At 39.0% G+C, this 17,238-nt stretch overlaps 30 non-coding genes and 7 pseudogenes across 30 annotated transcripts; all 37 read left to right on the top strand.

The window, feature by feature from the left end:
* The first annotated feature begins 85 nt into the window (after positions 1 to 85).
* Positions 86 to 204, top strand: LOC146024516 (5S ribosomal RNA). Its single transcript, XR_014453893.1, has one exon. It is a non-coding gene; the product is annotated as a 5S ribosomal RNA (ribosomal RNA).
* A 344-nt stretch (positions 205 to 548) lies between these two features.
* On the top strand, positions 549 to 667 carry LOC146023515 (5S ribosomal RNA). Its single transcript, XR_014452930.1, has one exon. It is a non-coding gene; the product is annotated as a 5S ribosomal RNA (ribosomal RNA).
* A 345-nt stretch (positions 668 to 1,012) lies between these two features.
* LOC146022613 (5S ribosomal RNA) lies at positions 1,013 to 1,131 on the top strand. Its single transcript, XR_014452061.1, has one exon. It is a non-coding gene; the product is annotated as a 5S ribosomal RNA (ribosomal RNA).
* Positions 1,132 to 1,476: 345 nt separating this feature from the next.
* Positions 1,477 to 1,595, top strand: LOC146024727 (5S ribosomal RNA; annotated as a pseudogene).
* A 344-nt stretch (positions 1,596 to 1,939) lies between these two features.
* LOC146021507 (5S ribosomal RNA) lies at positions 1,940 to 2,058 on the top strand. Its single transcript, XR_014450990.1, has one exon. It is a non-coding gene; the product is annotated as a 5S ribosomal RNA (ribosomal RNA).
* A 345-nt stretch (positions 2,059 to 2,403) lies between these two features.
* Positions 2,404 to 2,517, top strand: LOC146025144 (5S ribosomal RNA; annotated as a pseudogene).
* A 344-nt stretch (positions 2,518 to 2,861) lies between these two features.
* Positions 2,862 to 2,980, top strand: LOC146023736 (5S ribosomal RNA). Its single transcript, XR_014453143.1, has one exon. It is a non-coding gene; the product is annotated as a 5S ribosomal RNA (ribosomal RNA).
* A 347-nt stretch (positions 2,981 to 3,327) lies between these two features.
* Positions 3,328 to 3,446, top strand: LOC146023573 (5S ribosomal RNA). The gene has a single exon (XR_014452986.1). It is a non-coding gene; the product is annotated as a 5S ribosomal RNA (ribosomal RNA).
* Positions 3,447 to 3,791: 345 nt separating this feature from the next.
* On the top strand, positions 3,792 to 3,910 carry LOC146023514 (5S ribosomal RNA). Its single transcript, XR_014452929.1, has one exon. It is a non-coding gene; the product is annotated as a 5S ribosomal RNA (ribosomal RNA).
* Positions 3,911 to 4,254: 344 nt separating this feature from the next.
* LOC146023263 (5S ribosomal RNA) lies at positions 4,255 to 4,373 on the top strand. Its single transcript, XR_014452686.1, has one exon. It is a non-coding gene; the product is annotated as a 5S ribosomal RNA (ribosomal RNA).
* Positions 4,374 to 4,720: 347 nt separating this feature from the next.
* On the top strand, positions 4,721 to 4,839 carry LOC146023864 (5S ribosomal RNA). Its single transcript, XR_014453266.1, has one exon. It is a non-coding gene; the product is annotated as a 5S ribosomal RNA (ribosomal RNA).
* Positions 4,840 to 5,184: 345 nt separating this feature from the next.
* LOC146022479 (5S ribosomal RNA) lies at positions 5,185 to 5,303 on the top strand. Its single transcript, XR_014451934.1, has one exon. It is a non-coding gene; the product is annotated as a 5S ribosomal RNA (ribosomal RNA).
* Positions 5,304 to 5,648: 345 nt separating this feature from the next.
* Positions 5,649 to 5,767, top strand: LOC146021506 (5S ribosomal RNA). The gene has a single exon (XR_014450989.1). It is a non-coding gene; the product is annotated as a 5S ribosomal RNA (ribosomal RNA).
* A 345-nt stretch (positions 5,768 to 6,112) lies between these two features.
* Positions 6,113 to 6,231, top strand: LOC146023594 (5S ribosomal RNA). The gene has a single exon (XR_014453006.1). It is a non-coding gene; the product is annotated as a 5S ribosomal RNA (ribosomal RNA).
* A 344-nt stretch (positions 6,232 to 6,575) lies between these two features.
* LOC146024790 (5S ribosomal RNA) lies at positions 6,576 to 6,694 on the top strand (annotated as a pseudogene).
* Positions 6,695 to 7,039: 345 nt separating this feature from the next.
* On the top strand, positions 7,040 to 7,158 carry LOC146023210 (5S ribosomal RNA). Its single transcript, XR_014452634.1, has one exon. It is a non-coding gene; the product is annotated as a 5S ribosomal RNA (ribosomal RNA).
* A 347-nt stretch (positions 7,159 to 7,505) lies between these two features.
* Positions 7,506 to 7,624, top strand: LOC146023963 (5S ribosomal RNA). The gene has a single exon (XR_014453362.1). It is a non-coding gene; the product is annotated as a 5S ribosomal RNA (ribosomal RNA).
* A 345-nt stretch (positions 7,625 to 7,969) lies between these two features.
* Positions 7,970 to 8,088, top strand: LOC146022636 (5S ribosomal RNA). Its single transcript, XR_014452083.1, has one exon. It is a non-coding gene; the product is annotated as a 5S ribosomal RNA (ribosomal RNA).
* A 346-nt stretch (positions 8,089 to 8,434) lies between these two features.
* Positions 8,435 to 8,553, top strand: LOC146021955 (5S ribosomal RNA). Its single transcript, XR_014451423.1, has one exon. It is a non-coding gene; the product is annotated as a 5S ribosomal RNA (ribosomal RNA).
* Positions 8,554 to 8,897: 344 nt separating this feature from the next.
* On the top strand, positions 8,898 to 9,016 carry LOC146024833 (5S ribosomal RNA; annotated as a pseudogene).
* A 347-nt stretch (positions 9,017 to 9,363) lies between these two features.
* Positions 9,364 to 9,482, top strand: LOC146022478 (5S ribosomal RNA). Its single transcript, XR_014451933.1, has one exon. It is a non-coding gene; the product is annotated as a 5S ribosomal RNA (ribosomal RNA).
* A 344-nt stretch (positions 9,483 to 9,826) lies between these two features.
* LOC146024990 (5S ribosomal RNA) lies at positions 9,827 to 9,945 on the top strand (annotated as a pseudogene).
* Positions 9,946 to 10,290: 345 nt separating this feature from the next.
* LOC146021604 (5S ribosomal RNA) lies at positions 10,291 to 10,409 on the top strand. Its single transcript, XR_014451083.1, has one exon. It is a non-coding gene; the product is annotated as a 5S ribosomal RNA (ribosomal RNA).
* Positions 10,410 to 10,756: 347 nt separating this feature from the next.
* LOC146024345 (5S ribosomal RNA) lies at positions 10,757 to 10,875 on the top strand. Its single transcript, XR_014453729.1, has one exon. It is a non-coding gene; the product is annotated as a 5S ribosomal RNA (ribosomal RNA).
* Positions 10,876 to 11,220: 345 nt separating this feature from the next.
* Positions 11,221 to 11,339, top strand: LOC146022635 (5S ribosomal RNA). Its single transcript, XR_014452082.1, has one exon. It is a non-coding gene; the product is annotated as a 5S ribosomal RNA (ribosomal RNA).
* Positions 11,340 to 11,683: 344 nt separating this feature from the next.
* On the top strand, positions 11,684 to 11,802 carry LOC146021954 (5S ribosomal RNA). Its single transcript, XR_014451422.1, has one exon. It is a non-coding gene; the product is annotated as a 5S ribosomal RNA (ribosomal RNA).
* A 344-nt stretch (positions 11,803 to 12,146) lies between these two features.
* Positions 12,147 to 12,265, top strand: LOC146024416 (5S ribosomal RNA). Its single transcript, XR_014453798.1, has one exon. It is a non-coding gene; the product is annotated as a 5S ribosomal RNA (ribosomal RNA).
* A 347-nt stretch (positions 12,266 to 12,612) lies between these two features.
* LOC146021953 (5S ribosomal RNA) lies at positions 12,613 to 12,731 on the top strand. Its single transcript, XR_014451421.1, has one exon. It is a non-coding gene; the product is annotated as a 5S ribosomal RNA (ribosomal RNA).
* Positions 12,732 to 13,076: 345 nt separating this feature from the next.
* LOC146023300 (5S ribosomal RNA) lies at positions 13,077 to 13,195 on the top strand. The gene has a single exon (XR_014452723.1). It is a non-coding gene; the product is annotated as a 5S ribosomal RNA (ribosomal RNA).
* Positions 13,196 to 13,542: 347 nt separating this feature from the next.
* On the top strand, positions 13,543 to 13,661 carry LOC146024676 (5S ribosomal RNA; annotated as a pseudogene).
* A 345-nt stretch (positions 13,662 to 14,006) lies between these two features.
* On the top strand, positions 14,007 to 14,125 carry LOC146022477 (5S ribosomal RNA). The gene has a single exon (XR_014451932.1). It is a non-coding gene; the product is annotated as a 5S ribosomal RNA (ribosomal RNA).
* Positions 14,126 to 14,470: 345 nt separating this feature from the next.
* Positions 14,471 to 14,589, top strand: LOC146021505 (5S ribosomal RNA). Its single transcript, XR_014450988.1, has one exon. It is a non-coding gene; the product is annotated as a 5S ribosomal RNA (ribosomal RNA).
* A 345-nt stretch (positions 14,590 to 14,934) lies between these two features.
* Positions 14,935 to 15,053, top strand: LOC146023297 (5S ribosomal RNA). Its single transcript, XR_014452720.1, has one exon. It is a non-coding gene; the product is annotated as a 5S ribosomal RNA (ribosomal RNA).
* A 344-nt stretch (positions 15,054 to 15,397) lies between these two features.
* Positions 15,398 to 15,516, top strand: LOC146021952 (5S ribosomal RNA). The gene has a single exon (XR_014451420.1). It is a non-coding gene; the product is annotated as a 5S ribosomal RNA (ribosomal RNA).
* Positions 15,517 to 15,861: 345 nt separating this feature from the next.
* Positions 15,862 to 15,980, top strand: LOC146024497 (5S ribosomal RNA). The gene has a single exon (XR_014453875.1). It is a non-coding gene; the product is annotated as a 5S ribosomal RNA (ribosomal RNA).
* Positions 15,981 to 16,324: 344 nt separating this feature from the next.
* Positions 16,325 to 16,443, top strand: LOC146024789 (5S ribosomal RNA; annotated as a pseudogene).
* Positions 16,444 to 16,788: 345 nt separating this feature from the next.
* On the top strand, positions 16,789 to 16,907 carry LOC146023197 (5S ribosomal RNA). The gene has a single exon (XR_014452622.1). It is a non-coding gene; the product is annotated as a 5S ribosomal RNA (ribosomal RNA).
* The last annotated feature ends 331 nt before the right edge of the window (positions 16,908 to 17,238 follow it).

The raw sequence follows: 17,238 nt of genomic DNA, 5'->3' as shown, positions 1-17,238 counted from the left end.
TCATTAAGCCAAAACAGTTAGGAAACTTTTTTATTAGCTTACCTGGTGATAGAAGTAGAAGAGGGCAAAAAAGTGCATGTATCTCACCTACAGCCATACCACATTGGATAGGCCCAATCTCGTCTGATCTTGGAAGCCAAGCAGTGTTGGGCCTGGTTAGTACTTGGCTAGGAGACCACATGGGAACACCAGGTGCTGTAGGTTTTTTCACGTTACTGGCAAATTGTTTTTATTCTCTATCTATTTAAATTGGAAACTTTTTCTTTTTATTGCCAGCACAGACATTTAGAAGAGGTCAAACATACACAATAGCCATCACCTAAAGACTTACCACACTGTTTAGGCCCAATTCCAACTGCTTTTGGCAGCTAAACAGTGTTGAGCCTCTTTAGTAGTTTATTTAAGATCCCCTGCTAATATCATGTCCTGTAGGTCTTTTTACATTGCCAACACATGATTTTTTTCAGTAAGCAAAAACAGTTACGAAACTTTTTTATTAGCTTACCTGGTGATAGAAGTAGAAGAGGGCAAAAAAGTGCCTGTATCTCACCTACAGCCATACCACATTGGATATGCCCAATCTCGTCTGATCTTGGAAGCTAAGCAGTGTTGGGCCTGGTTAGTACTTGGGTGGGAGACAACATGGGAACACCAGGTGCTGTAGGTTTTTTCACATTACTGGCAAATTGTTTTTATTCTCTAGCTATTTAAATTGGAAACTTTTTCTTTTTATTGCCTGTAGAGACATTTGTAAGAGGTCAAACAGACACAATAGCCATCACCTAAAGACTTACCACACTGTTTAGGCCCAATTCCAACTGCTTTTGGCAGCTAAACAGTGTTGAGCCTCTTTAGTCGTTTAATTTAAGATCCCCTGCTAATATCATGTCCTGTAGGTCTTTTTACATTGCCAACACATGATTTTTTTCAGTAAGCAAAAACAGTTACGAAACTTTTTTATTAGCTTACCTGGTGATAGAAGTAGAAGAGGGCAAAAAAGTGCCTGTATCTCACCTACAGCCATACCACATTGGATAGGCCCAATCTCGTCTGATCTTGGAAGCTAAGCAGTGTTGGGCCTGGTTAGTACTTTGGTGGGAGACCACATGGGAACACCAGGTGCTGTAGGTTTTTTCACATTACTGGCAAATTGTTTTTATTCTCTAGCTATTTAAATTGGAAACTTTTTCTTTTTATTGCCTGTAGAGACATTTGTAAGAGGTCAAACAGACACAATAGCCATCACCTAAAGACTTACCACACTGTTTAGGCCCAATTCCAACTGCTTTTGGCAGCTAAACAGTGTTGAGCCTCTTTAGTAGTTTAATTTAAGATCCCCTGCTAATATCATGTCCTGTAGGTCTTTTTACATTACCAAAACATGATTTTTTTAATTAAGCCAAAACAGTTAGGAAACTTTTTTATTAGCTTACCTGGTGATATAAGTAGAAGAGGGCAAAAAAGTGCATGTATCTCACCTACAGCCATACCACATTGGATAGGCCCAATCTCGTCTGATCTTGGAAGCTAAGAAGTGTTGGGCCTGGTTAGTAATTGGGTGGGAGACCACATGGGAACACCAGGTGCTGTAGGTTTTTTCACATTACTGGCAAATTGTTTTTATTCTCTATCTATTTAAATTGGAAACTTTTTCTTTTTATTGCCAGCACAGACATTTAGAAGAGGTCAAACATACACAATAGCCATCACCTAAAGACTTACCACACTGTTTAGGCCCAATTCCAACTGCTTTTGGCAGCTAAACAGTGTTGAGCCTCTTTAGTATTTTAATTTAAGATCCCCTGCTAATATCATGTCCTGTAGGTCTTTTTACATTACCAACACATGATTTTTTTCAGTAAGCAAAAACAGTTAGGAAGCTTTTTTATTAGCTTACCTGGTGATAGAAGAGAAGAGGGCAAAAAAGAGCATGTATCTCACCTACAGCCATACCACATTGGATAGGCCCAATCTCATCTGATCTTGGAAGCTAAGCAGTGTTGGGCCTGGTTAGTACTTGGGTGGGAGACCACATGGGAACACCAGGTGCTGTAGGTTTTTTCACATTACTGGCAAATTGTTTTTATTCTCTATCTATTTAAATTGGAAACTTTTTCTTTTTATTGCCAGCACAGACATTTAGAAGAGGTCAAACATACACAATAGCCATCACCTAAAGACTTACCACACTGTTTAGGCCCAATTCCAACTGCTTTTGGCAGCTAAACAGTGTTGAGCCTCTTTAGTCGTTTAATTTAAGATCCCCTGCTAATATCATGTCCTGTAGGTCTTTTTACATTGCCAACACATGATTTTTTTCAGTAAGCAAAAACAGTTACGAAACTTTTTTATTAGCTTACCTGGTGATAGAAGTAGAAGAGGGCAAAAAAGTGCCTGTATCTCACCTACAGCCATACCACATTGGATATGCCCAATCTCGTCTGATCTTGGAAGCTAAGCAGTGTTGGGTTAGTACTTGGGTGGGAGACCACATGGGAACACCAGGTGCTGTAGGTTTTTTCACATTACTGGCAAATTGTTTTTATTCTCTAGCTATTTAAATTGGAAACTTTTTCTTTTTATTGCCTGTAGAGACATTTGTAAGAGGTCAAACAGACACAATAGCCATCACCTAAAGACTTACCACACTGTTTAGGCCCAATTCCAACTGCTTTTGGCAGCTAAACAGTGTTGAGCCTCTTTAGTAGTTTAATTTAAGATCCCCTGCTAATATCATGTCCTGTAGGTCTTTTTACATTACCAACACATGATTTTTTTCAGTAAGCAAAAACAGTTAGGAAGCTTTTTTATTAGCTTACCTGGTGATAGAAGAGAAGAGGGCAAAAAAGAGCATGTATCTCACGTACAGCCATACCACATTGGATAGGCCCAATCTCGTCTGATCTTGGAAGCTAAGCAGTGTTGGGCCTGGTTAGTACTTGGGTGGGAGACCACATGGGAACACCTGGTGCTGTAGGTTTTTTTCACATTACTGGCAAATTGTTTTTATTCTCTAGCTATTTAAATTGGAAACTTTTTCTTTTTATTGCCAGTACAGACATTTGGAAGAGGTCAAACAGACACAATAGCCATCACCTAAAGACTTACCACACTGTTTAGGCCCAATTCCAACTGCTTTTGGCAGCTAAACAGTGTATGAGCCTCTTTAGTAGTTTAATATAAGATCCCCTGCTAATATAATGTCCTGTAGGTCTTTTTACATTACCAAAACATGATTTTTTTCATTAAGCCAAAACAGTTAGGAAACTTTTTTATTAGCTTACCTGGTGATAGAAGTAGAAGAGGGCAAAAAAGTGCATGTATCTCACCTACAGCCATACCACATTGGATAGGCCCAATCTCGTCTGATCTTGGAAGCCAAGCAGTGTTGGGCCTGGTTAGTACTTGGCTGGGAGACCACATGGGAACACCAGGTGCTGTAGGTTTTTTCATGTTACTGGCAAATTGTTTTTATTCTCTATCTATTTAAATTGGAAACTTTTTCTTTTTATTGCCAGCACAGACATTTAGAAGAGGTCAAACATACACAATAGCCATCACCTAAAGACTTACCACACTGTTTAGGCCCAATTCCAACTGCTTTTGGCAGCTAAACAGTGTTGAGCCTCTTTAGTAGTTTAATTTAAGATCCCCTGCTAATATCATGTCCTGTAGGTCTTTTTACATTGCCAACACATGATTTTTTTCAGTAAGCAAAAACAGTTACGAAACTTTTTTATTAGCTTACCTGGTGCTAGAAGTAGAAGAGGGCAAAAAAGTGCCTGTATCTCACCTACAGCCATACCACATTGGATATGCCCAATCTCGTCTGATCTTGGAAGCTAAGCAGTGTTGGGCCTGGTTAGTACTTGGGTGGGAGACAACATGGGAACACCAGGTGCTGTAGGTTTTTTCACATTAGTGGCAAATTGTTTTTATTCTCTAGCTATTTAAATTGGAAACTTTTTCTTTTTATTGCCTGTAGAGACATTTGTAAGAGGTCAAACAGACACAATAGCCATCACCTAAAGACTTACCACACTGTTTAGGCCCAATTCCAACTGCTTTTGGCAGCTAAACAGTGTTAAGCCTCTTTAGTAGTTTAATTTAAGATCCCCTGCTAATATCATGTCCTGTAGGTCTTTTTACATTACCAACACATGATTTTTTTCAGTAAGCAAAAACAGTTAGGAAGCTTTTTTATTAGCTTACCTGGTGATAGAAGAGAAGAGGTCAAAAAAGAGCATGTATCTCACCTACAGCCATACCACATTGGATAGGCCCAATCTCGTCTGATCTTGGAAGCAAAGCAGTGTTGGGCCTGGTTAGTACTTGGGTGGGAGACCACATGGGAACACCAGGTGCTGTAGGTTTTTTCACATTACTGGCAAATTGTTTTTATTCTCTAGCTATTTAAATTGGAAACTTTTTCTTTTTATTGCCTGTAGAGACATTTGTAAGAGGTCAAACAGACACAATGGCCATCACCTAAAGACTTACCACACTGTTTAGGCCCAATTCCAACTGCTTTTGGCAGCTAAACAGTGTATGAGCCTCTTTAGTAGTTTCATTTAAGATTCCCTGCTAATATCATGTCCTGTAGGTCTTTTTACATTACCAAAACATGATTTTTTTCATTAAGCCAAAACAGTTAAGAAACTTTTTTATTAGCTTACCTGGTGATAGAAGTAGAAGAGGGCAAAAAAAGTGCAGGTATCTCACCTACAGCCATACCACATTGGATAGGCCCAATCTCGTCTGATCTTGGAAGCTAAGCAGTTTTGGGCCTGGTTAGTACTTGGGTGGGAGACCACATGGGAACACCAGGTGCTGTAGGTTTTTTCACATTACTGGCAAATTGTTTTTATTCTCTATCTATTTAAATTGGAAACTTTTTCTTTTTATTGCCAGCACAGACATTTAGAAGAGGTCAAACATACACAATAGCCATCACCTAAAGACTTACCACACTGTTTAGGCCCAATTCCAACTGCTTTTGGCAGCTAAACAGTGTTGAGCCTCTTTAGTAGTTTAATTTAAGATCCCCTGCTAATATCATGTCCTGTAGGTCTTTTTACATTGCCAACACATGATTTTTTTCAGTAAGCAAAAACAGTTACGAAACTTTTTTATTAGCTTACCTGGTGATAGAAGTAGAAGAGGGCAAAAAAGTGCCTGTATCTCACCTACAGCCATACCACATTGGATATGTCCAATCTCGTCTGATCTTGGAAGCTAAGCAGTGTTGGGCCTGGTTAGTACTTGGGTGGGAGACCACATGGGAACACCAGGTGCTGTAGGTTTTTTCACATTACTGGCAAATTGTTTTTATTCTCTAGCTATTTAAATTGGAAACTTTTTCTTTTTATTGCCTGTAGAGACATTTGTAAGAGGTCAAACAGACACAATGGCCATCACCTAAAGACTTACCACACTGTTTAGGCCCAATTCCAACTGCTTTTGGCAGCTAAACAGTGTTGAGCCTCTTTAGTAGTTTAATTTAAGATCCCCTGCTAATATCATGTCCTGTAGGTCTTTTTACATTACCAACACATGATTTTTTTCAGTAAGCAAAAACAGTTAGGAAACTTTTTTATTAGCTTACCTGGTGATAGAAGTAGAAGAGGGCAAAAAAGTGAATGTATCTCACCTACAGCCATACCACATTGGATAGGCCCAATCTCATCTGATCTTGGAAGCTAAGCAGTGTTGGGCCTGGTTAGTACTTGGGTGGGAGACCACATGGGAACACCAGGTGCTGTAGGTTTTTTCACATTACTGGCAAATTGTTTTTATTCTCTATCTATTTAAATTGGAAACTTTTTCTTTTTATTGTCAGCACAGACATTTAGAAGAGGTCAAACATACACAATAGCCATCACCTAAAGACTTACCACACTGTTTAGGCCCAATTCCAACTGCTTTTGGCAGCTAAACAGTGTTGAGCCTCTTTAGTAGTTTAATTTAAGATCCCCTGCTAATATCATGTCCTGTAGGTCTTTTTACATTGCCAACACATGATTTTTTTCAGTAAGCAAAAACAGTTACGAAACTTTTTTATTAGCTTACCTGGTGATGGAAGTAGAAGAGGGCAAAAAAGTGCCTGTATCTCACCTACAGCCATACCACATTGGATATGCCCAATCTCGTCTGATCTTGGAAGCTAAGCAGTGTTGTGCCTGGTTAGTACTTGGGTGGGAGACCATGTGGGAACACCAGGTGCTGTAGGTTTTTTCACATTACTGGCAAATTGTTTTTATTCTCTAGCTATTTAAATTGGAAACTTTTTCTTTTTATTGCCAGCACAGACATTTAGAAGAGGTCAAACATACACAATAGCCATCACCTAAAGACTTACCACACTGTTTAGGCCCAATTCCAACTGCTTTTGGCAGCTAAACAGTGTTGAGCCTCTTTAGTATTTTAATTTAAGATCCCCTGCTAATATCATGTCCTGTAGGTCTTTTTACATTACCAACACATGATTTTTTTCAGTAAGCAAAAACAGTTAGGAAGCTTTTTTATTAGCTTACCTGGTGATAGAAGAGAAGAGGGCAAAAAAGAGCATGTATCTCACCTACATCCATACCACATTGGATAGGCCCAATCTCGTCTGATCTTCGAAGCTAAGCAGTGTTGGGCCTGGTTAGTACTTGGGTGGGAGACCACATGGGAACACCAGGTGCTGTAGGTTTTTTCACATTACTGGCAACTTATTTTTATTCTCTATCTATTTAAATTGGAAACTTTTTCTTTTTATTGCCAGCACAGACATTTAGAAGAGGTCAAACATACACAATAGCCATCACCTAAAGACTTACCACACTGTTTAGGCCCAATTCCAACTGCTTTTGGCAGCTAAACAGTGTTGAGCCTCTTTAGTAGTTTAATTTAAGATCCCCTGCTAATATCATGTCCTGTAGGTCTTTTTACATTGCCAACACATGATTTTTTTCAGTAAGCAAAAACAGTTACGAAACTTTTTTATTAGCTTACCTGGTGATAGAAGTAGAAGAGGGCAAAAAAATGCCTGTTTCTCACCTACAGCCATACCACATTGGATATGCCCAATCTCGTCTGATCTTGGAAGCTAAGCAGTGTTGGGCCTGGTTAGTACTTGGGTGGGAGACCACATGGGAACACCAGGTGCTGTAGGTTTTTTCACATTACTGGCAAATTGTTTTTATTCTCTAGCTATTTAAATTGGAAACTTTTTCTTTTTATTGCCTGTAGAGACATTTGTAAGAGGTCAAACAGACACAATAGCCATCACCTAAAGACTTACCACACTGTTTAGGCCCAATTCCAACTGCTTTTGGCAGCTAAACAGTGTATGAGCCTCTTTAGTAGTTTCATTTAAGATCCCCTGCTAATATCATGTCCTGTAGGTCTTTTTACATTACCAAAACATGATTTTTTTCATTAAGCCAAAACAGTTAGGAAACTTTTTTATTAGCTTACCTGGTGATAGAAGTAGAAGAGGGCAAAAAAAGTGCATGTATCTCACCTACAGCCATACCACATTGGATAGGCCCAATCTCGTCTGATCTTGGAAGCTAAGCAGTGTTGGGCCTGGTTAGTACTTGGGTGGGAGACCACATGGGAACACCAGATGCTGTAGGTTTTTTCACATTACTGGCAAATTGTTTTTATTCTCTATCTATTTAAATTGGAAACTTTTTCTTTTTATTGCCAGCACAGACATTTAGAAGAGGTCAAACATACACAATAGCCATCACCTAAAGACTTACCACACTGTTTAGGCCCAATTCCAACTGCTTTTGGCAGCTAAACAGTGTTGAGCCTCTTTAGTAGTTTAATTTAAGATCCCCTGCTAATATCATGTCCTGTAGGTCTTTTTACATTGCCAACACATGATTTTTTTCAGTAAGCAAAAACGGTTACGAAACTTTTTTATTAGCTTACCTGGTGATAGAAGTAGAAGAGGGCAAAAAAATGCCTGTATCTCACCTACAGCCATACCACATTGGATATGCCCAATCTCGTCTGGTCTTGGAAGCTAAGCAGTGTTGGGCCTGGTAAGTACTTGGGTGGGAGACCACATGGGAACACCAGGTGCTGTAGGTTTTTTCACATTACTGGCAAATTGTTTTTATTCTCTAGCTATTTAAATTGGAAACTTTTTCTTTTTATTGCCTGTAGAGACATTTGTAAGAGGTCAAACAGACACAATAGCCATCACCTAAAGACTTACCACACTGTTTAGGCCCAATTCCAACTGCTTTTGGCAGCTAAACAGTGTATGAGCCTCTTTAGTAGTTTCATTTAAGATCCCCTGCTAATATCATGTCCTGTAGGTCTTTTTACATTACCAAAACATGATTTTTTTCATTAAGCCAAAACAGTTAGGAAACTTTTTTATTAGCTTACCTGGTGATAGAAGTAGAAGAGGTCAAAAAAGAGCATGTATCTCACCTACAGCCATACCACATTGGATAGGCCCAATCTCGTCTGATCTTGGAAGCTAAGCAGTGTTGGGCCTGGTTAGTACTTGGGTGGGAGACCACATGGGAACACCAGGTGCTGTAGGTTTTTTCACATTACTGGCAAATTGTTTTTATTCTCTATCTATTTAAATTGGAAACTTTTTCTTTTTATTGCCAGCACAGACATTTAGAAGAGGTCAAACATACACAATAGCCATCACCTAAAGACTTACCACACTGTTTAGGCCCAATTCCAACTGCTTTTGGCAGCTAAACAGTGTTGAGCCTCTTTAGTATTTTAATTTAAGATCCCCTGCTAATAGCATGTCCTGTAGGTCTTTTTACATTACCAATACATGATTTTTTTCAGTAAGCAAAAACAGTTAGGAAGCTTTTTTATTAGCTTACCTGGTGATAGAAGAGAAGAGGGCAAAAAAGAGCATGTATCTCACCTACAGCCATACCACATTGGATAGGCCCAATCTTGTCTGATCTTGGAAGCTAAGCAGTGTTGGGCCTGGTTAGTACTTGGGTGGGAGACCACATTGGAACACTTGGTGCTGTAGGTTTTTTCACATTACTGGCAAATTGTTTTTATTCTCTAGCTATTTAAATTGGAAACTTTTTCTTTTTATTGCCAGTACAGACATTTGGAAGAGGTCAAACAGACACAATAGCCATCACCTAAAGACTTACCACACTGTTTAGGCCCAATTCCAACTGCTTTTGGCAGCTAAACAGTGTATGAGCCTCTTTAGTAGTTTCATTTAAGATCCCCTGCTAATATCATGTCCTGTAGGTCTTTTTACATTACCAAAACATGATTTTTTTCATTAAGTCAAAACAGTTAGTAAACTTTTTTATTAGCTTACCTTTTGATAGAAGTAGAAGAGGGCAAAAAAAGTGCAGGTATCTCACCTACAGCCATACCACATTGGATATGTCCAATCTCGTCTGATCTTGGAAGCTAAGCAGTGTTGGGCCTGGTTAGTACTTGGGTGGGAGACCACATGGGAACACCAGGTGCTGTAGGTTTTTTCACATTACTGGCAAATTGTTTTTATTCTCTAGCTATTTAAATTGGAAACTTTTTCTTTTTATTGCCTGTAGAGACATTTGTAAGAGGTCAATGAGACACAATAGCCATCACCTAAAGACTTACCACACTGTTTAGGCCCAATTCCAACTGCTTTTGGCAGCTAAACAGTGTTGAGCCTCTTTAGTATTTTAATTTAAGATCCCCTGCTAATATCATGTCCTGTAGGTCTTTTTACATTACCAACACATGATTTTTTTCAGTAAGCAAAAACAGTTAGGAAGCTTTTTTATTAGCTTACCTGGTGATAGAAGAGAAGAGGGCAAAAAAGAGCATGCATCTCACCTACATCCATACCACATTGGATAGGCCCAATCTCGTCTGATCTTCGAAGCTAAGCAGTGTTGGACCTGGTTAGTACTTGGGTGGGAGACCACATGGGAACACCAGGTGCTGTAGGTTTTTTCACATTACTGGCAACTTGTTTTTATTCTCTATCTATTTAAATTGGAAACTTTTTCTTTTTATTGCCAGCACAGACATTTAGAAGAGGTCAAACATACACAATAGCCATCACCTAAAGACTTACCACACTGTTTAGGCCCAATTCCAACTGCTTTTGGCAGCTAAACAGTGTTGAGCCTCTTTAGTAGTTTAATTTAAGATCCCCTGCTAATATCATGTCCTGTAGGTCTTTTTACATTGCCAACACATGATTTTTTTCAGTAAGCAAAAACAGTTACGAAACTTTTTTATTAGCTTACCTGGTGATAGAAGTAGAAGAGGGCAAAAAAATGCCTGTATCTCACCTACAGCCATACCACATTGGATATGCCCAATCTCATCTGATCTTGGAAGCTAAGCAGTGTTGGGCCTGGTTAGTACTTGGGTGGGAGACCACATGGGAACACCAGGTGCTGTAGGTTTTTTCACATTACTGGCAAATTGTTTTTATTCTCTAGCTATTTAAATTGGAAACTTTTTCTTTTTATTGCCTGTAGAGACATTTGTAAGAGGTCAAACAGACACAATAGCCATCACCTAAAGACTTACCACACTGTTTAGGCCCAATTCCAACTGCTTTTGGCAGCTAAACAGTGTATGAGCCTCTTTAGTAGTTTCATTTAAGATCCCCTGCTAATATCATGTCCTGTAGGTCTTTTTACATTACCAAAACATGATTTTTTTCATTAAGCCAAAACAGTTAGGAAACTTTTTTATTAGCTTACCTGGTGATAGAAGTAGAAGAGGGCAAAAAAAGTGCATGTATCTCACCTACAGCCATACCACATTGGATAGGCCCAATCTCGTCTGATCTTGGAAGCTAAGCAGTGTTGGGCCTGGTTAGTACTTGGGTGGGAGACCACATGGGAACACCAGCTGCTGTAGGTTTTTTCACATTACTGGCAAATTGTTTTTATTCTCTATCTATTTAAATTGGAAACTTTTTCTTTTTATTGCCAGCACAGACATTTAGAAGAGGTCAAACATACACAATAGCCATCACCTAAAGACTTACCACACTGTTTAGGCCCAATTCCAACTGCTTTTGGCAGCTAAACAGTGTTGAGCCTCTTTAGTAGTTTAATTTAAGATCCCCTGCTAATATCATGTCCTGTAGGTCTTTTTACATTGCCAACACATGATTTTTTTCAGTAAGCAAAAACAGTTACGAAACTTTTTTATTAGCTTACCTGGTGATAGAAGTAGAAGAGGGCAAAAAAATGCCTGTATCTCACCTACAGCCATACCACATTGGATATGCCCAATCTCGTCTGGTCTTGGAAGCTAAGCAGTGTTGGGCCTGGTAAGTACTTGGGTGGGAGACCACATGGGAACACCAGGTGCTGTAGGTTTTTTCACATTACTGGCAAATTGTTTTTATTCTCTAGCTATTTAAATTGGAAACTTTTTCTTTTTATTGCCTGTAGAGACATTTGTAAGAGGTCAAACAGACACAATAGCCATCACCTAAAGACTTACCACACTGTTTAGGCCCAATTCCAACTGCTTTTGGCAGCTAAACAGTGTTGAGCCTCTTTAGTAGTTTAATTTAAGATCCCCTGCTAATATCATGTCCTGTAGGTCTTTTTACATTACCAACACATGATTTTTTTCAGTAAGCAAAAACAGTTAGCAGGCTTTTTTATTAGCTTACCTGGTGATAGAAGAGAAGAGGTCAAAAAAGAGCATGTATCTCACCTACAGCCATACCACATTGGATAGGCCCAATCTCGTCTGATCTTGGAAGCTAAGCAGTGTTGGGCCTGGTTAGTACTTGGGTGGGAGACCACATGGGAACACCAGGTGCTGTAGGTTTTTTCACATTACTGGCAAATTGTTTTTATTCTCTATCTATTTAAATTGGAAACTTTTTCTTTTTATTGCCAGCACAGACATTTAGAAGAGGTCAAACATACACAATAGCCATCACCTAAAGACTTACCACACTGTTTAGGCCCAATTCCAACTGCTTTTGGCAGCTAAACAGTGTTGAGCCTCTTTAGTATTTTAATTTAAGATCCCCTGCTAATATCATGTCCTGTAGGTCTTTTTACATTACCAACACATGATTTTTTTCAGTAAGCAAAAACAGTTAGGAAGCTTTTTTATTAGCTTACCTGGTGATAGAAGAGAAGAGGGCAAAAAAGAGCATGTATCTCACCTACAGCCATACCACATTGGATAGGCCCAATCTTGTCTGATCTTGGAAGCTAAGCAGTGTTGGGCCTGGTTAGTACTTGGGTGGGAGACCACATTGGAACACCTGGTGCTGTAGGTTTTTTCACATTACTGGCAAATTGTTTTTATTCTCTAGCTATTTAAATTGGAAACTTTTTCTTTTTATTGCCAGTACAGACATTTGGAAGAGGTCAAACAGACACAATAGCCATCACCTAAAGACTTACCACACTGTTTAGGCCCAATTCCAACTGCTTTTGGCAGCTAAACAGTGTATGAGCCTCTTTAGTAGTTTCATTTAAGATCCCCTGCTAATATCATGTCCTGTAGGTCTTTTTACATTACCAAAACATGATTTTTTTCATTAAGCCAAAACAGTTAGTAAACTTTTTTATTAGCTTACCTGATGATAGAAGTAGAAGAGGGCAAAAAAAGTGCAGGTATCTCACCTACAGCCATACCACATTGGATAGGCCCAATCTCGTCTGATCTTGGAAGCTAAGCAGTGTTGGGCCTGGTTAGTACTTGGGTGGGAGACCACATGGGAACACCAGGTGCTGTAGGTTTTTTCACATTACTGGCAAATTGTTTTTATTCTCTATCTATTTAAATTGGAAACTTTTTCTATTTATTGCCAGCACAGACATTTAGAAGAGTTCAAACATACACAATAGCCATCACCTAAAGACTTACCACACTGTTTAGGCCCAATTCCAACTGCTTTTGGCAGCTAAACAGTGTTGAGCCTCTTTAGTAGTTTAATTTAAGATCCCCTGCTAATATCATGTCCTGTAGGTCTTTTTACATTGCCAACACATGATTTTTTTCAGTAAGCAAAAACAGTTACGAAACTTTTTTATTAGCTTACCTGGTGATAGAAGTAGAAGAGGGCAAAAAAGTGCCTGTATCTCACCTACAGCCATACCACATTGGATATGTCCAATCTCGTCTGATCTTGGAAGCAAAGCAGTGTTGGGCCTGGTTAGTACTTGGGTGGGAGACCACATGGGAACACCAGGTGCTGTAGGTTTTTTCACATTACTGGCAAATTGTTTTTATTCTCTAGCTATTTAAATTGGAAACTTTTTCTTTTTATTGCCTGTAGAGACATTTGTAAGAGGTCAAACAGACACAATGGCCATCACCTAAAGACTTACCACACTGTTTAGGCCCAATTCCAACTGCTTTTGGCAGCTAAACAGTGTATGAGCCTCTTTAGTAGTTTCATTTAAGATTCCCTGCTAATATCATGTCCTGTAGGTCTTTTTACATTACCAAAACATGATTTTTTTCATTAAGCCAAAACAGTTAAGAAACTTTTTTATTAGCTTACCTGGTGATAGAAGTAGAAGAGGGCAAAAAAAGTGCAGGTATCTCACCTACAGCCATACCACATTGGATAGGACCAATCTCGTCTGATCTTGGAAGCTAAGCAGTTTTGGGCCTGGTTAGTACTTGGGTGGGAGACCACATGGGAACACCAGGTGCTGTAGGTTTTTTCACATTACTGGCAAATTGTTTTTATTCTCTATCTATTTAAATTGGAAACTTTTTCTTTTTATTGCCAGCACAGACATTTAGAAGAGGTCAAACATACACAATAGCCATCACCTAAAGACTTACCACACTGTTTAGGCCCAATTCCAACTGCTTTTGGCAGCTAAACAGTGTTGAGCCTCTTTAGTAGTTTAATTTAAGATCCCCTGCTAATATCATGTCCTGTAGGTCTTTTTACATTGCCAACACATGATTTTTTTCAGTAAGCAAAAACAGTTACGAAACTTTTTTATTAGCTTACCTGGTGATAGAAGTAGAAGAGGGCAAAAAAGTGCCTGTATCTCACCTACAGCCATACCACATTGGATATGTCCAATCTCGTCTGATCTTGGAAGCTAAGCAGTGTTGGGCCTGGTTAGTACTTGGGTGGGAGACCACATGGGAACACCAGGTGCTGTAGGTTTTTTCACATTACTGGCAAATTGTTTTTATTCTCTAGCTATTTAAATTGGAAACTTTTTCTTTTTATTGCCTGTAGAGACATTTGTAAGAGGTCAAACAGACACAATGGCCATCACCTAAAGACTTACCACACTGTTTAGGCCCAATTCCAACTGCTTTTGGCAGCTAAACAGTGTTGAGCCTCTTTAGTAGTTTAATTTAAGATCCCCTGCTAATATCATGTCCTGTAGGTCTTTTTACATTAACAACACATGATTTTTTTCAGTAAGCAAAAACAGTTAGGAAACTTTTTTATTAGCTTACCTGGTGATAGAAGTAGAAGAGGGCAAAAAAGTGCATGTATCTCACCTACAGCCATACCACATTGGATAGGCCCAATCTCATCTGATCTTGGAAGCTAAGCAGTGTTGGGCCTGGTTAGTACTTGGGTGGGAGACCACATGGGAACACCAGGTGCTGTAGGTTTTTTCACATTACTGGCAAATTGTTTTTATTCTCTATCTATTTAAATTGGAAACTTTTTCTTTTTATTGCCAGCACAGACATTTAGAAGAGGTCAAACATACACAATAGCCATCACCTAAAGACTTACCACACTGTTTAGGCCCAATTCCAACTGCTTTTGGCAGCTAAACAGTGTTGAGCCTCTTTAGTAGTTTAATTTAAGATCCCCTGCTAATATCATGTCCTGTAGGTCTTTTTACATTGCCAACACATGATTTTTTTCAGTAAGCAAAAACAGTTACGAAACTTTTTTATTAGCTTACCTGGTGATAGAAGTAGAAGAGGGCAAAAAAGTGGCTGTATCTCACCTACAGCCATACTACATTGAATAGGCCCAATCTCGTCTGATCTTGGAAGCTAAGCAGTGTTGGGCCTGGTTAGTACTTGGGTGGGAGACCACATGGGAACACCAGGTGCTGTAGGTTTTTTCACATTACTGGCAAATTGTTTTTATTCTCTAGCTATTTAAATTGGAAACTTTTTCTTTTTATTGCCTGTAGAGACATTTGTAAGAGGTCAAACAGACACAATAGCCATCACCTAAAGACTTACCACACTGTTTAGGCCCAATTCCAACTACTTTTGGCAGCTAAACAGTGTTGAGCTCTTTAGTAGTTTAATTTAAGATCCCCTGCTAATATCATGTCCTGTAGGTCTTTTTACATTACCAAAACATGATTTTTTTCATTAAGCCAAAACAGTTAGGAAACTTTTTTATTAGCTTACCTGGTGATAGAAGTAGAAGAGGGCAAAAAAGTGCATGTATCTCACCTACAGCCATACCACATTGGATAGGCCCAATCTCGTCTGATCTTGGAAGCTAAGCAGTGTTGGGCCTGGTTAGTACTTGGGTGGGAGACCACATGGGAACACCAGGTGCTGTAGGTTTTTTCACATTACTGGCAAATTGTTTTTATTCTCTATCTATTTAAATTGGAAACTTTTTCTTTTTATTGCCAGCACAGACATTTAGAAGAGGTCAAACATACACAATAGCCATCACCTAAAGACTTACCACACTGTTTAGGCCCAATTCCAACTGCTTGTGGCAGCTAAACAGTGTTGAGCCTCTTTAGTAGTTTAATTTAAGATCCCCTGCTAATATCATGTCCTGTAGGTCTTTTTACATTGCCAACACATGATTTTTTTCAGTAAGCAAAAACAGTTACAAAACTTTTTTATTAGCTTACCTGGTGATAGAAGTAGAAGAGGGCAAAAAAGTGCCTGTATCTCACCTACAGCCATACCACATTGGATATGCCCAATCTCGTCTGATCTTGGAAGCTAAGCAGTGTTGTTCCTGGTTAGTACTTGGGTGGGAGACCATGTGGGAACACCAGGTGCTGTAGGTTTTTTCACATTACTGGCAAATTGTTTTTATTCTCTAGCTATTTAAATTGGAAACTTTTTCTTTTTATTGCCTGTAGAGACATTTGTAAGAGGTCAATGAGACACAATAGCCATCACCTAAAGACTTACCACACTGTTTAGGCCCAATTCCAACTGCTTTTGGCAGCTAAACAGTGTTGAGCCTCTTTAGTATTTTAATTTAAGATCCCCTGCTAATATCATGTCCTGTAGGTCTTTTTACATTACCAACACATGATTTTTTTCAGTAAGCAAAAACAGTTAGGAAGCTTTTTTATTAGCTTACCTGGTGATAGAAGAGAAGAGGGCAAAAAAGAGCATGCATCTCACCTACATCCATACCACATTGGATAGGCCCAATCTCGTCTGATCTTCGAAGCTAAGCAGTGTTGGGCCTGGTTAGTACTTGGGTGGGAGACCACATGGGAACACCAGGTGCTGTAGGTTTTTTCACATTACTGGCAACTTGTTTTTATTCTCTATCTATTTAAATTGGAAACTTTTTCTTTTTATTGCCAGCACAGACATTTAGAAGAGGTCAAACATACACAATAGCCATCACCTAAAGACTTACCACACTGTTTAGGCCCAATTCCAACTGCTTTTGGCAGCTAAACAGTGTTGAGCCTCTTTAGTAGTTTAATTTAAGATCCCCTGCTAATATCATGTCCTGTAGGTCTTTTTACATTGCCAACACATGATTTTTTTCAGTAAGCAAAAACAGTTACGAAACTTTTTTATTAGCTTACCTGGTGATAGAAGTAGAAGAGGGCAAAAAAATGCCTGTATCTCACCTACAGCCATACCACATTGGATATGCCCAATCTCGTCTGATCTTGGAAGCTAAGCAGTGTTGGGCCTGGTTAGTACTTGGGTGGGAGACCACATGGGAACACCAGGTGCTGTAGGTTTTTTCACATTACTGGCAAATTGTTTTTATTCTCTAGCTATTTAAATTGGAAACTTTTTCTTTTTATTGCCTGTAGAGACATTTGTAAGAGGTCAAACAGACACAATAGCCATCACCTAAAGACTTACCACACTGTTTAGGCCCAATTCCAACTGCTTTTGGCAGCTAAACAGTGTATGAGCCTCTTTAGTAGTTTCATTTAAGATCCCCTGCTAATATCATGTCCTGTAGGTCTTTTTACATTACCAAAACATGATTTTTTTCATTAAGCCAAAACAGTTAGGAAACTTTTTTATTAGCTTACCTGGTGATAGAAGTAGAAGAGGGCAAAA

The sequence above is a fragment of the Crinia signifera genome, chromosome 7, assembly GCF_055691185.1.
Source record: "Crinia signifera chromosome 7, ASM5569118v1, whole genome shotgun sequence".
Classification (NCBI taxonomy): domain Eukaryota; kingdom Metazoa; phylum Chordata; class Amphibia; order Anura; family Myobatrachidae; genus Crinia; species Crinia signifera.
Note: the sequence above shows the minus strand (reverse complement) of the source record. Positions and strands in the feature narration are given on the sequence as shown.